This window comes from Chelonoidis abingdonii, chromosome 2 (assembly GCF_003597395.2).
Source record: "Chelonoidis abingdonii isolate Lonesome George chromosome 2, CheloAbing_2.0, whole genome shotgun sequence".
Classification (NCBI taxonomy): Eukaryota; Metazoa; Chordata; order Testudines; family Testudinidae; genus Chelonoidis; species Chelonoidis abingdonii.
In genome coordinates this window covers 196,281,736-196,295,832 of record NC_133770.1, presented here as the reverse complement: position 1 = coordinate 196,295,832, position 14,097 = coordinate 196,281,736, and positions in this window count along the sequence as shown.

The following is a 14,097-nucleotide window of genomic DNA, read 5'->3' as shown; positions in this document are numbered from 1 at the left end:
ATAAGGCAAGCAATCAAACAAAAATAAAATAAGATAATAGCGAGAATGAAAGTATTCCTCCTGGTAGCACACTCTGGATACAATTATAATACCAGTCTCCTTCCTATATACAAATTAAATTGGAAGAGGAAAAAAAAAAAACTTAGGTCCCACCGGCTGCCAAACACATTACTCAGTAATTCTCAGTTACCCTGGACACATCTATTAGCACTATTTTAAAAATCATTATTGAAGACAAGGAGAATCTCCAAAGGTTTATGTTGGTATGTAATCCCTAGATGCATACCTGACAAGGAGCGGGCAAAATTTTCATGGAAAACTCTCTTGTTAATGCTTTTTGTTTGACAAAAGCCAGTCTCTGTCATAAGGTTCATGGTGCCTTTTCAGTGGTTTTGGAACATGCGACTGGGATAACGTGAAGAATCTGGGAAAGTAAGAACTGTGACAACACATGTTTTGGACAAACAGAAAGAAGTTTCCATTAATTAACAAAGCCTCAGTTATCCTTCTAGGATTACCCTGCTTTAGAGTTCTTTCTAAAAAAACAAACAAACAACAACTATGTAGTGAATTTAAGCCCTCACAAAGGATTCTGGATGGACAGCTCTGAAGCCGGAAGGCTTCTGTCCACAAAGGAAGTACAATATGGGCAGTGGTAATGGAAGCTTCCCAGAACTGCCCTCATCTACGGCTCTCAATCTTGGCCTGGAGGGACCTCCTTTAGCAGGGAGTCAATTGAGTTCAGCGGGATAGCAATGTGCATACTTGAGCATTAGGGAGACAGCTTGTGATTGTATACACTTGTGTAACTGATCTTAATATGACCCTCTACACAAGGAAGTTAAGTTGTGATTTAACTAAAATTCAAATTTTGTCTGAGCATAGCGGGGGAGGGAGAAGACATCACACACATGGAAAAATCTTTTCCTGCTTGCCAGCATATTTTAATTGATGAAGCCCCCAACATTCCTTACAAATGTTAAATTAATTTAGCGATTTTTAATGTGTTGTTCTTACCATGAAATGCAGTCATCACTTTCCTTTGGCTATTTGCCTCGCCTAGGAACAGCGAGGAAAGCTAAATAGGCCACACATACACATAATGTACATGACACGGCAGCTTGTGGTTTAGCGTGATTGTTGGGAAATTCTTACAGCTAAGATATACAAAACTCTGATCGCAACGATAGCTTTTTCTTGAACGCAGACAACTCGGACTCATTGATGACGCTGCACTAACCCTGAAAGGAAGATTCGGTTGGTCCTTAAAGGAATAGAAAGGTAATAGTACTACCTTTTTGGTTACAGACTTAATTCACAACCTGGTTAAGGATTCAATATCGGCTTGCTCTCCAGTCAAACAAGTATATAGGTATAGAAAACAATATTATCCAAATGTCAAGGCAACCTAAACATATTTAAAAATTAATAAATCATCTTCTGATTGGTTGGAGCTGAGAATGTAGAATTATATTAAGCTTGACTTAAATGTTATAAGGAAGCAAGAATAATTAAAATTAAATCCTGTGGCACAGGGGTTTTTTTAAGCTGTATTGTCAAAGATTCTGTTCTAAATTAAATATAATTTTGCATTGCTGCTTTAGCAAACCATAGATGCCTCCAAGTGTATCCACTTTCTCGTCTGTTGCCTGTAAACTATTGGCTCTATTTTTGTTACGTTATTGAACCCTCTCTCCCTGACTTATATTACAGAAGATGCTGTTACATATTATGCCATTCTGTCTTTTATCTATTCAGTAATTTCTTTCCTTCTCAGAATGGATTTTTTTTGTTATTAAATCCAGCTCTACATCAAACTGCTAAGTTGCAGTTTGACCTTTAATTTTCATTTTGCTTTTGGGCTTCTATTTCTTCCATAAGACCTATTTTGAGTATTTCACTTTTAATTAGAAGTGAGCCGGAGCTACAAAAACACCTTCATTTCTCTAACTTCACAGCTGGTTGGATCAGGAGGTTTGGTTCAGCCACTCACAGGGATACAGTCCAGCTGTGAAAGTTGGATCGGGATTCAGGTTAGGATCCCAATTGCCCCAAGGTTCAGAGTATTGTGATCCACTGTTTCCATCTGATCCATTTTAGAGGGAGGGCCCACATACTTTATTTTAAAAGGCTTACAGCACACGAGCAATAGACACATAACTCTGGATTTCCCAGCAATTACCCAGTTCCCATGTAAGGGAGGAAGTTCTCTGGTTCATCCACTCAGGAACTAGATTATTGCCTCATAAAACCGAACAGAACTCTCGTTATCACTTTGCTACTTTACTGAAGTTTAATTATGAGATACCATGAAAAGAAGTTTTCTAGAAGCTCATTTTAGAAAAGCAGCTTGATAACAGTAATACTTCAAGTAGTCAGTTTTTTTTTTAAATAGATAATCTTCTTGATGCAGAAGAATCAGTAAACTTATTTACAAGAGAGTATCCTGTTAGACAGCAGGATGGACAACAGAGTTGCATTAAGATTGTTATAAAAGGAAGAGTGGCACTCTACTTTTGAAGACTAAGTGATTCGAGAAAAATAAAGGGAATACCTGGTGACCTAATCCTTTCTGACCCCAACAGTCTCACTACACCTTTTGCTGAGAAGGTACAGAGCATCCTATTCAAGAAATTAAACTTCCCCCCAACTCACATACCCCAGAGGTGTTAATGTGTTTGACGTTACCTGCTTAGTGTACTGTGCAGAAAGAACCTATCCCATATCATGTCACAGAGCTAGCAGCCAGTGTTAGAGCAAGGAATTTTAAGTGACAACCACTAGATCAGCTCTTGCATCATGAACAAAGATCAGAGCATGCCCCACACCATTGAACAGAGCCAGAAAGTCCAGTGCACAGAGTAAGACTTAATAGACATTTATTAATTTAAGATTTGTATTGCAATACATGGTCCCAACCGAGAATGGGTCCCCATTGTGCTAGGCACTGTACAAACACAGCAAGAGTCAGTGACTGCCCCAAAGAGCTTACATTCTACACACACACCAAGGCCCAGAACGATGAAGTGACTTGCCTGATGTAACAAGGGACAGCCAGGAATTAACCTCAGTCCCGTGAATGCCCAGTGCCTTAACCATGAGCCCATCCTTCATTTCCACTATGCACTATTCTTTTGCCTTGTAGTTGATTGTTCTCATTTGATCCAGTTGTTTCCTTTGCACCTTTGACCACCGCCCTTGTGCCTCTGATGGGGGGTGTGACTTCTGAATTTTCTCTTTACCCCATCCACTCTACAATCTATTCGGTAAGCACAATGTCTTATATGTACAATTCAACTAGGGTGGGTTCATTAATAGGGGAGGGGTAGATTGTATTCTCTTAATTAGCTATGTTGTCACCTCTAATTCCAGTGGTGATTCAGTAGCTCATTACTGGTCTGAGCTAGGACTGGCCTGCCTGCTTCCAAAACCAGTGCAAGTAATATCAGGCTCCATAAGTAAATTTTTCTCAGTACTCTTCAGTTAAGTGGTCTTATACATTTAATTCAGTAAGTCTAAATTTGTCACTGTCTCTTGCAAAGGTAGTTTACACTGTTTTATGGACTTCCTCCAGCTTTGTTTCTAACAAAACGTATGTCTTCCATGACTACCACAAAACAAAACTCAGGAATTAACCATTCATCTGAGATTTTCACACCTCTGAGGCAAAGATATTTTGCACAAGGATAGCCTGCACAGGGTGCTTGTACTGTGTCAAGAATTCTGTTTGTGCTGAAATAATAATATAAGCAGCATGATCAATGTTTTCTCAGACAGGCCCCAAAGGTTGACCTCATTTTCAGTAGAAGTGTTCTCCACACTGTGGGATTGCCAGAACCCTCGTCTCTCCTGTTTGTGATCAACGATCTTTTCTGTTTGCATCAGAATGGTAGGCCCAAGGTAAGTCTCAGAAGATGGGAACCATCTCAATCAGGGCACTAGAATATTACCCAGAAACTGCCAAAAGGTATCAAGTCTAGAGAATTCAGGGGATATCACCTTCATCACCACCATTTTCATAATGTTCTATCATGAGTCCAAAAGAAGAGATACACTAAGATTTTTAGCAAGTGGTAGACATTTCTTAGAACATCATCTGCCATTCAATTACAGAGCAGGGAAAGATAGATGGTTGATTACTGTTTATCTCATGTATTCCTCTGTACCCATCTCTGTATGATCTAAATACTGCTATTCTCTGCTTCGTTCCCCCAGCCTCACTTCTCCCATTGTCTGGTTCTAATCCCTGAGGACCCTAACTCCGAAACAATTCACTGTATAAACTTAAATATAATATAAATAATTAGCCTTTCATTGAACACTCTGTCTTGTGCATGACACACATGAGAGGTGGATATACCAAACGTACATGGCTGGTATAACATTTCAGAAGTACTAGTCATGGAGAAACCATGCTCTCAAATAATCAACTGGTGTATGATCATGTTACCTTTCATTCTATACTTGGAAAGGCAGACTCGTGGGCAAACACTGCAGAATACACAACATGGAACTGCTTGAAGAGAGTCAGAAAATCCTTTTAGGAAAAAAAAATTGGGGGTTAGGTTTTGGAAGAAAAGGGAACAATTTTATTTTAAAACAATTAGAGCAGGAGAACTCTTTCATCGTGTGTATTTTCATCAGTACATTTCTTGCATGTGATCTATAAAGTATCACTTTGGACATGCACCCTGACCAGTGTTTGTTGCATTATGCTCTTGCGGAGAAGGAGGGAGAAGAACCCGACCCCCAGCTTTTTAATTGGGATCCAAGTTTAAATCTGAAGGCTGCCTCCTAGGCCCATCTCTAATAAGAACCATGAACTCTTTAGGTTTTTTCCCATGAGAACTAGACATAGCAGGCATTCTACAGGGCACATTGATTGGACTGCAATCTTCACAGACAGGGTTTGGTAAGTAATGCTGTGGCATTGTTCCTCTGTGTGTGTGCCAATTAGGAAAAATGACATATCTGTATACAATTTTAAAATATGAAATAAAGGTTAACATTTATTTACATTAAATCTCAATATCTCTGTTTCTAGAAGCCACCAGACATTGTTGAATATGCAGACAGGAGTCTCAGTAACACTGCCTGATGTTTTATGGCACATGGTGTACTCTGTGTACTGGAAATAGGGTTTTATAGAGTTGCAAATCAGTTTTATTTTATTTTATTTTATTTTAAAACAAAGGTTTTATCAATCCATTGGGATTTTACAAAAAATCCCAGTAAGTGACACAAATAAGATACATTACATGAGTAAATGAATAAAAACAAACAGAGGAAATGTATATCTTCCTGTTTAAAATGTTATTTAACTTCTTTCTAATATTTAAAATCTGACCACCTGCAAAAGATTATCAAGAGCCTCCATGGATTTCCAGGAATGCTTGTCGCTCTTGGAGCAAATAATGAAAACTGCTCCCCCCCCCACACACATATACACATGCACACCTCCCCCCCATGTCGCTCAGTCACTGTGATCTTCTAGTAGAGAGAGATAAAATCATCAGCAGCGTTGCTGTTATTATTTGGTAAAGGCTGGTGCTGACTAACGAGTTTCAGAATGCAGCTTCCTTATTTGTTTAATGCAGAGAGATGATGGTCTCCATTTACTACCACTTTATAATATGCAGGTGGAGGTGGGAATCACTTTATAGCAAGCTTGTCAACAATTGGCATCAGTTCCAAAACACTCCTATTTAATTTTTGCAAAGAACCTATGCCATATTAAGGTGCAAATAAAGGCCCTGATCCTGCAACTGATAGCATGTAGATGAACTGCCGCACTCATCGTATATAGGGTCAGGAAGGAATTTTTCCCCAAATCAGATAGGCAGTGACCTTTGGTGGGTTTTCACCTTCCTATGCAGCATGTGAATGCGGGTCACTTACCAGGCTTATCTGGATATATCTCACTTAATCATTTCCTGCCATTGGAGGAGCCGCAGGCCTCGTTGCACCTTGGTCCCTCCTATTCTCTATCTGTGGCACATAATAGTCTAGTCTCCAGTGGGCTGTAATACTTTGATCTAATGTTGGCTGCTGGGTTTTAGTGTGCAGGTGCTGGGGGTGTTGGTGGCCTGTGATATCCAGGAGGTCAGACTAGATGATCTGGTGATCCCTTCTGGCCAGGGGCAGCTCCAGGCCCCAGCACACCAAACGCGTGCTTGGGGCAGCAAGCCGCAGGGGACGCTCTGCTGGCAACATGAGGGTGGCAGGCAGGCTGCCCTCCGCGGCTTGCCTGCGGAGGGTCCACTGGTCCCGCTGCTTTGGAGGATACCTGTAATAACATTTTCTGTAATATAGGATACCTGTAATATAGGATACCTGTAATAATATTTTCTTAACTCACACTATTGGGTTGCTAAATTCAGTAATATTTATGAGGTCCTCCAACAGCTCAGTGATGAAGGCCATGGGAAAACCTACAAATTAATACCATAAAATAGTGGAGATGAGTTTTTTTTAATGGTAAATCAAACATATTTATACTGTAAGCTTTTGAGGGCTGGGGCTGTCTTGCTCTTTGCACAATGGTTCATATCACTGGGGCTCCCAGAAGAAAAATAAATAATAAACACTAATAATAATAATGGTACTGGTGCATGCTGTTTGTGTCTACCACTATTTAAAATTACAATTTTCCTTTGAGTTCTGGTGTCTGAGGAGTGCAGCAGTCTAGAAGTTAATATGCACCGGTTAAAAAATCATCACTTCCATTCAGATTCTATTTGTATACTCCACTTTTGCACTGGTGTAACTCCATTAACTTAAAACGCGCTTGACATAACACTGGAGTGATGCAATGGGGAAATGGCTCCACTAATTCTGGCAGACTCAGAGCTATTCTAATAAATTTAATGGAAAAACAAACTAGGGCTTGGGATTCAAACCAAAGCTATCAGACTGTAATACGCCTGGACGTTAGTGGGACTTAGAATCTGAACGTGGCTGCAAAAATTGCAGCTATCCCCAACCAACTTTTATCTTAGGTATTTCTATGGCTCCCATTTCCAGAGTATCTAAGTATCTCAAAACCCCACTGTGAAATAAGAAAGTGCTATTATCCCCATTTTACAGATGGGGAACTAAGACATTGGGAGACTTAGGTGTCTTACGCAAAGTCACACACGAAGTCTGTGGCAGGGCAGAAAACTGCACCCAGGTCTCCTGAGTCCATGCTGGTACTCTAATCACTGAACCAACCTTCCTCACTAGTCACAGGGACAGGGACTGGGTTCAGTCTCCATATTCCAATTTTACATCTTTCGCTCATCACAAAATTAAAGAAAATGTAGTGTTGCTAATCGGGTGTTAGCATTTTCTACTTTTGTTACTTAATACGAACTTTTAGTACAGTTTCTTGTTGCCATTTGCAAGTGCTGGGGAAAAAGCAATCCAAGCACTGACTCAAATATTAACATGAAGTGTGTGTGCCCATGGGGATATGGGTGTAACGATCTAGCCTGCAAACCTTGTTAGTAAATATCAGTCTGGCATTTGGAGCATAGGTGATGCACTCCAGTTAGTGACAAATTGCAAGTTCTTGGCAACAGAAGCCCATTACAATCAATGCAGAGATGGTGAGGACAAATTTTGTTGGCCTGCAAGTAGATGAAGACTCATCTACTCATTTTAAGAGTTGCTGGGACATTGACAGTTCACTTGAGTTTCAAAAATTAATTCCCCAAGTTAAAAAGTTAGTCACAAAAAAGTTACAGTTTAGTTTTACTTTCATTATAAGTTAGATTGAAAACAACGATGTTTTTACCAGGTATAAAATTCTGCACTACATCTGACATTTATATTGTTCTTTTAATCCAAAGAGACCCTAAGGTGAAACAGAAAAATAACTTCCCCCATCCCTGAAATTCAGTCACCTGTGGGATAAAGAATGACAGATCAAGGGACAGCCAGCATAATGTAGCCTAGGCCAAAAACCCAGGTGCAGAAATCTACTACCACCAAATGTGTCAAGGGATCAGGCTTTTAAAGGCTTTCCCACAGTAAATTAAATGGAAGCATATTTATCTAATTCAGAAAGACAAAATGTTGAGTTGCTTCAGCCAAGCGTAAAACCTGAAGTACTAAGGACTCTAAGAATTTCAAATCTAATGCAAAAACCACAATTGCTATCATCTTCCTGACCCTGCCAGCAGGTAGGGGATCTTGGGAGACAACTACTGCACTGGTGGGGTGCAAAATAAACTTTATTAAGAAAATGCAAAAAACAGAAAATTCAATAGTGAGAGGTATGGGGTTTGTTAAGGTAGACAATTGGGGAGGGGTTTCTTTTAGTAAATAGTATAGGGGGTTTCAATAGTGGGGTACAATACAGTGGGTAATCAATTAACACTGAAGTATAAATATAACAGATAGCTAACGATTTCTATGTAAAGGGTGTGTCACAGCAGCATATAGCCAACTAACAGTTATGGGTAAAGTGTGTCACAGTAATGTAAATGTAAAATGTGAGGTGTGTTAGAGAGAAAAAGGGTAACCAATGGGATTTTATGCTAGACTTTAGTAATACAATTGAGGTTTGGGGGCAGCGGGGAAGCCAGACTTACCATAATTATACATCTCTTATCTATGATTCTACTTACCAAGACTACCACAAATTAGCATAGTAACAGAACACAATATGCAACAATTTTTAAACCTAAACTTACAGTATGCACAATACAACAATTTCTAAACTAACTTAACCACGCTATGCAATATGAAATTACATTATCTAGACTAGAACCTGATTTCTATAGGTGCACCTTAGCAGCAGTGGGGGGCGGGGGGCGCAGACTGGAGCCAGGGATCCAGCTCCCAAGAGCCAAAGGATGGTGGCTGCAGCAGTTGGATACAGCTGAGCAAGAGGCCCTCGAGGGCAAAGCCCACAGGAGCAGAGTCTTAGCGTGGCACAAACTTATTTTACGGCAAGTGCGCGGTAGTTCTAGGAGAGGTTTAAGACATTTTAGAATCGCAGACAGGTTTAGCTTGAGTCTGGTGTGCTGGGGAGACAGAGCCAGCAGCTAAAATAATAAAATAAAAGTTAGAAGTTTCACGAGGGATTCTTACCAGCCCCAATGGTAGCAGCGAAAGCAGAAGCAGCAAAGACGGTTCAGAGGCTAGGATCGGTCTCGGTAATCAGGGATCTCTCAGCAGCAATTTGTTCTTCGTGGGAGGGGAGTTTAAAAACAGGGTACGCTCAAAACAAACAAACAGTGAGCGGGGAAAGGGCCTCCCAAAAGACCTCTACTGACAGACCAGGTTGCAAAAGCAAGACTTCTTCTGGGGTCTGATCGAGAATGTCTGGTTTTTAAAGCAAACTTAGGCAGTTTCCACCAGTTACTTTGATTGTGCTCCTCTTGATACAGGGAGGGAGAGGGGCAGAGAAAACCTGCAGGTGAGCCAGAGACATGCCTGGCAGAGTCCTGTGCCAATACGGCTGACTCAAAGCACATTGAGGCCTTGACTCATTGCCCAGATCTTAAAAACACAATAGGTCTTGCAGCTCTTGGACATTGCCTATCCTCACCAAGCCCAGGTTACAATGGTGATAACAGGACTAACCTTTGAACAGGGCAGTGTCCCACTTGCACAAGTTGGCATCCTTTGAGAAGGGCAATGGCCCTGGTAAACAACTTAACAGCCAGGGAGGGGCGGCCACAGGAGGAGAACAAAATGGAGTATGGGGACAGCTGTAAGAAACAAAAGGGAATAGGGGGATAGCTGTAACAGACACTTCCATTATTATAATAAGTTGGAAGCGTACCATAGCAATTCTGTGGTCATGTAAGATTTTGGATTCCTCACTTTTCTTCATGTTGCACACAGTGGATCTCTAGAACTTCAAAGTGACAGCACATTTAGAACTCAGAATCTCCTGTTCTAAAAAAGTCATAACACTTAGCATTGCAACAAAAGGAGAATCACTGTTAGCAGTATAGAGCCTGTGCAACATAGCTACATGGTTCAGATTCTATCCAGTGCAGATCAGCGATACAATGTAAGGATAGCTAGATCAATGCAATATTATTCATGACATCCAGCGATCCATTTATAAGGGTACTTTTACATTTATAAGTTCAAATTACTCTCTGAAAAAGGTTCTTTTGTTTTAATAAGCAAGTGAGAGGATGGAGGAGAAACATGCGACACTGGCCTTCTAAACCATAGTTAACAGAGGAACATACAATAGACATTGCTAAGTTGCCATTTATTTTTATGAGCATTGGCTTGTATTTCCATTTTTAACCCCCTGAAAAGAAGAAGCTTTAATAAGTGATTAGAGGGTAATGAGCATTCTCTAGTAACACGTAAAGGGCAATTTTGAGTTGTGAGGTGGTCTGTGAGTCATGTGAATGTAATTGTCATATACGTAGACATGCTACATTAAATGTATCCCTAGTGGAATAGCACAGTTGTAAATCTGTGAGATAAAATAGCATACATATATGTGCTATTTTATAACAGCGGTATGGGAATAGTCCATTCCCTATAAAATAAAAAAACAACATTAAATATGCCAAATCAATTTCCTTATGAAACTAGCAACAAATAGGTGGTTAGCAGCAAGACTCTGACATATTCTATCAGCTCAGAGCTGTGATACATTGACCCAGTTCCCAACATTTTAGCTAAAACTTGAGATGCCCTTTATAAAACCATTCTGTAAAATAAGATGCCTTGGAAGACATGCCACAGTGAATTGCATGACAAGTAAGATGGAAGGTGGAACTTTCATAAACGTTTACAGAAAAGGAAGCTAAAAAAAACAAGACACTCAGATAAAGACTGTGGTGACCATCTTGCTAATGGACCCTCAAGGGCTGAGGTTTTGAAATTCTGACTCTATTTAAATTAATGGGAGTTTTGCCATTGACTTAAGTGGGGCCCAGGATTTCACCCCTTATTTTTTATTATCTCCATGAAGTTTCCCCAGCTCATTCCTCCATGCTCATATTGCTCACCTAGTACTAAATTCCTCTCTTTCGGTCTCTGTTTACACAGTCTCTCCTCTGCATTTCCCGCCATCTGGAACCGCCTTCCTGTACTGCAATTCTCTACTCAGAGTTCCAGAAGATAATGGAGAAAAGAGACATTTTCAGAAAAAAATTTAGTTTCTCTTCCTCTGTTTTGGGTTATGTAGAAGTTATACTAAACAATGTCCTGTGTTTCATGTTTTGCAACAGCAGTTACTAGTAGAATTAGTACACCAGGTTATCAATACAAGTCTTAAGGTAGGAATCCTAAGGATCTTTTATTGGGCATCACCGTCACTGAAAACATTTGCCACTTTACAGTGATTAAATTATTGTGGTCTCACCTATTCCACTTATAGAAAGACACCAGTTACTGCAGATTTCTCAGGCAACGAAGGATGAGTTTTCATTAGTGTTTGCTGTAGCTCAAGGAAAAATCATATTTGAGTCTGAAAATCGAGGTTGCCACTTTTTTTGCACTATTGTTATTATTTTGGCACAAGGCCGCCAGCTGAGACCAGACCTGCAGTCAGGATTTTCGGCCTTAACCCTGAATTTCCTGACTTTTATGGGTTTAAAGCCAACCTTTAACGTTACTCAAAACACAGTGCTATGTAGGGGAATTGATTTAATGGATGCTTTAGCTAAAGGGAAAATCTCTACAGCAGTTACTTCAAGGAGCTTAAAAGTAGCTCTTTCTATCTACAGAACTCCAAGCCACCCTTTTAAATGTGTTAATTCCTGGGCTCCAGGGATGGTTTCTCTCATAGCAGACATAATAAATATTTTTATAATTAAAAGCTATATTTTAGCAATATAGTCATCTAAGAAAAAAAAAACATTTGTGGCTTACTATTGTGCCAAAGATGATGATAACATTTATACCATGTTTTTCACGCATGGAGCTACATACTATGTGCTATGGACATCCCTGGTGTCTCTAAGCCAGAGTTATGTACCAGTCTACCAAGTAATCTATGTGGATCTCACAGCACTAAATAATTGTTCCTAAAAATTATCATTTTGCCTAGGTCCTATAGGGAGTGGAGAAATTTGTTATAGACATGCAGTTTTGGGCAAAGTGGGATCAGTATCTCTATTTGTTTTTGAATGCTCAAAAAGTTACCCACTGTAGACTGTCTGCATACCAGAGTTCCTTTTCTAGTGCTTACTAGCATTGTGGGCACAGAGATAACATTTTAAAATGACTGCACCAAAGAGCTTGCAATAAGGTGCTGCAGAGGTACTTGAAGTGTTTAATTGGCTACTTGCTTCTTATAATCAATCTCTTACTTCTTTTTTCACTGGTTTGGTTTTACCTTAATGCCTAAGTAAGCATTTTGTAATCTTTAAAAAAAAATAAAAAGGTTTCATGTTTATATACTGTTTTCAAAGTATAAATCACGATTCACAGTTCTAGAGATTTGAACCTGAAGTCTTGAGCCTGCTGAATTCTAGTTTTGGATTCTCATCTTTTATATCCGAATACGTAGCCTCCATATATAGGGAGAAACTGGCTGCTATACTTCTACAGTAACCAGCTCAGAAGCGGTCCACGAAGCACTTGAATTCAGCACACAGAATGATAATCCAGATGACCAACTGGTACTGTTTCTCAGTCCAGACATGGATCACTGAAAAACTCAAGTATTAAGTCTCCCAGATATACTTCCAACCCTGCAGCGGAAGCCGTACAAGAGAAGAAAGTGCTGCCATGGCTAATTGAGGGCTGGGGAGCCTTGCACTTACCTTGTAGGAAGATAAGAATGAAAATCAATGTTGCCAACTCTTCTGATTATGAGATTTTATAACAAGCTTCCATGCATGTTTCCAAATCCTGGAGTCAAGGGATTAAAGGACAATATCAGGGTGGGTGTTATTGTTAAACTAAGTTTCTAGCCCTCATGGCTGTATAGTCTTCTGGAAGCAAAAAGGATTGGGTCTAATCTGTTTGTATTGAGTAAGAATGAAGGGGACCCTTCACTCTCTTCTTATCTTTTGAGTTTTAATTATAATCTGATCTTCTCCATTTGTTTTCAGTATTGCCAATCCCGAGTTTTCAAAAATCATGAGTCAAACCCCAGGAAATTCTTTTAGAAAAAAGAATAAAACCATGGCTCAAGCCCCCCACCCACTGTCTCACCCTTACTTTGGGCTCTGGAAAATTAAAATAAAACCTCTGTGGTCACCTTTCCTGGTGGTTCATCCCTACTTACAAGCATTCAAGAGTTCTCTGGAATATGAAACCATAAATATCTTTTATTTGGGGGGCAGGGTGAAGGAAGGAGAAAAATCAAGCAAGAGCAACACAATAACCATATATATTTGCTTTTACGTATGACAAAGCACAAATCAGTGAATACAGTCAACACCATAGTTCTAATGTATTAATTGTCCATCTTATTGAGCTCCAGAACTCCTAGCCACAAAGCAATCCCCACTCACAGGTCCATTTAAACTCTGTGGTACTCAGAGGAAGAGGAGTCCAACACACCACAGCCCACTTGGCAGTTTGTAGCTGCCTTGTCAGTTTCTGTAAAGTCATCTCTGCACCACTGCTGCAGGTCCATTAAGACAGTGCTGCCAAGTTAGCTCTGCACCACCACCATCAACTCAGTCTGGTCCAGCTCCACAGCCACTTTACATTCAGTTCAGACTCTCCTGATGGGGAGTCTAGAACAAGACAGGAACCTTGGAGAGAGTCTCTTCTCCTGGTATAGAGCTCCTGGTCGCTAGAACAGAACCCCCTACACTTTTTCCCATGAACCCAAGTTCCGTTCCCAAACCAGAATCTGCACTCTGTATATTCACGGTGACCTATTCACTCTCAGGCATAGCTTGCCCAGTTCCACCATAATTCATGTAAACGAGGCTGGCCAAAAATGGATCAGAGATTTCCATTCCACCCCATCCCAGCCAAAGTCTTTTAACTCTGGGGTTTACTGTTGTAGAGAAAATCTTGAAAACATTAGCCATAAACATTCAAACCAGAAAATAAAGTATATTTTTAAAAATATCATTATTTCCTGAGGCCTGACTAATGCTTTTTGAACACTTGGAGTTGTCAATAATGAAAACCCATGGAGAGGATCAGAATATAAAAGGACAAATA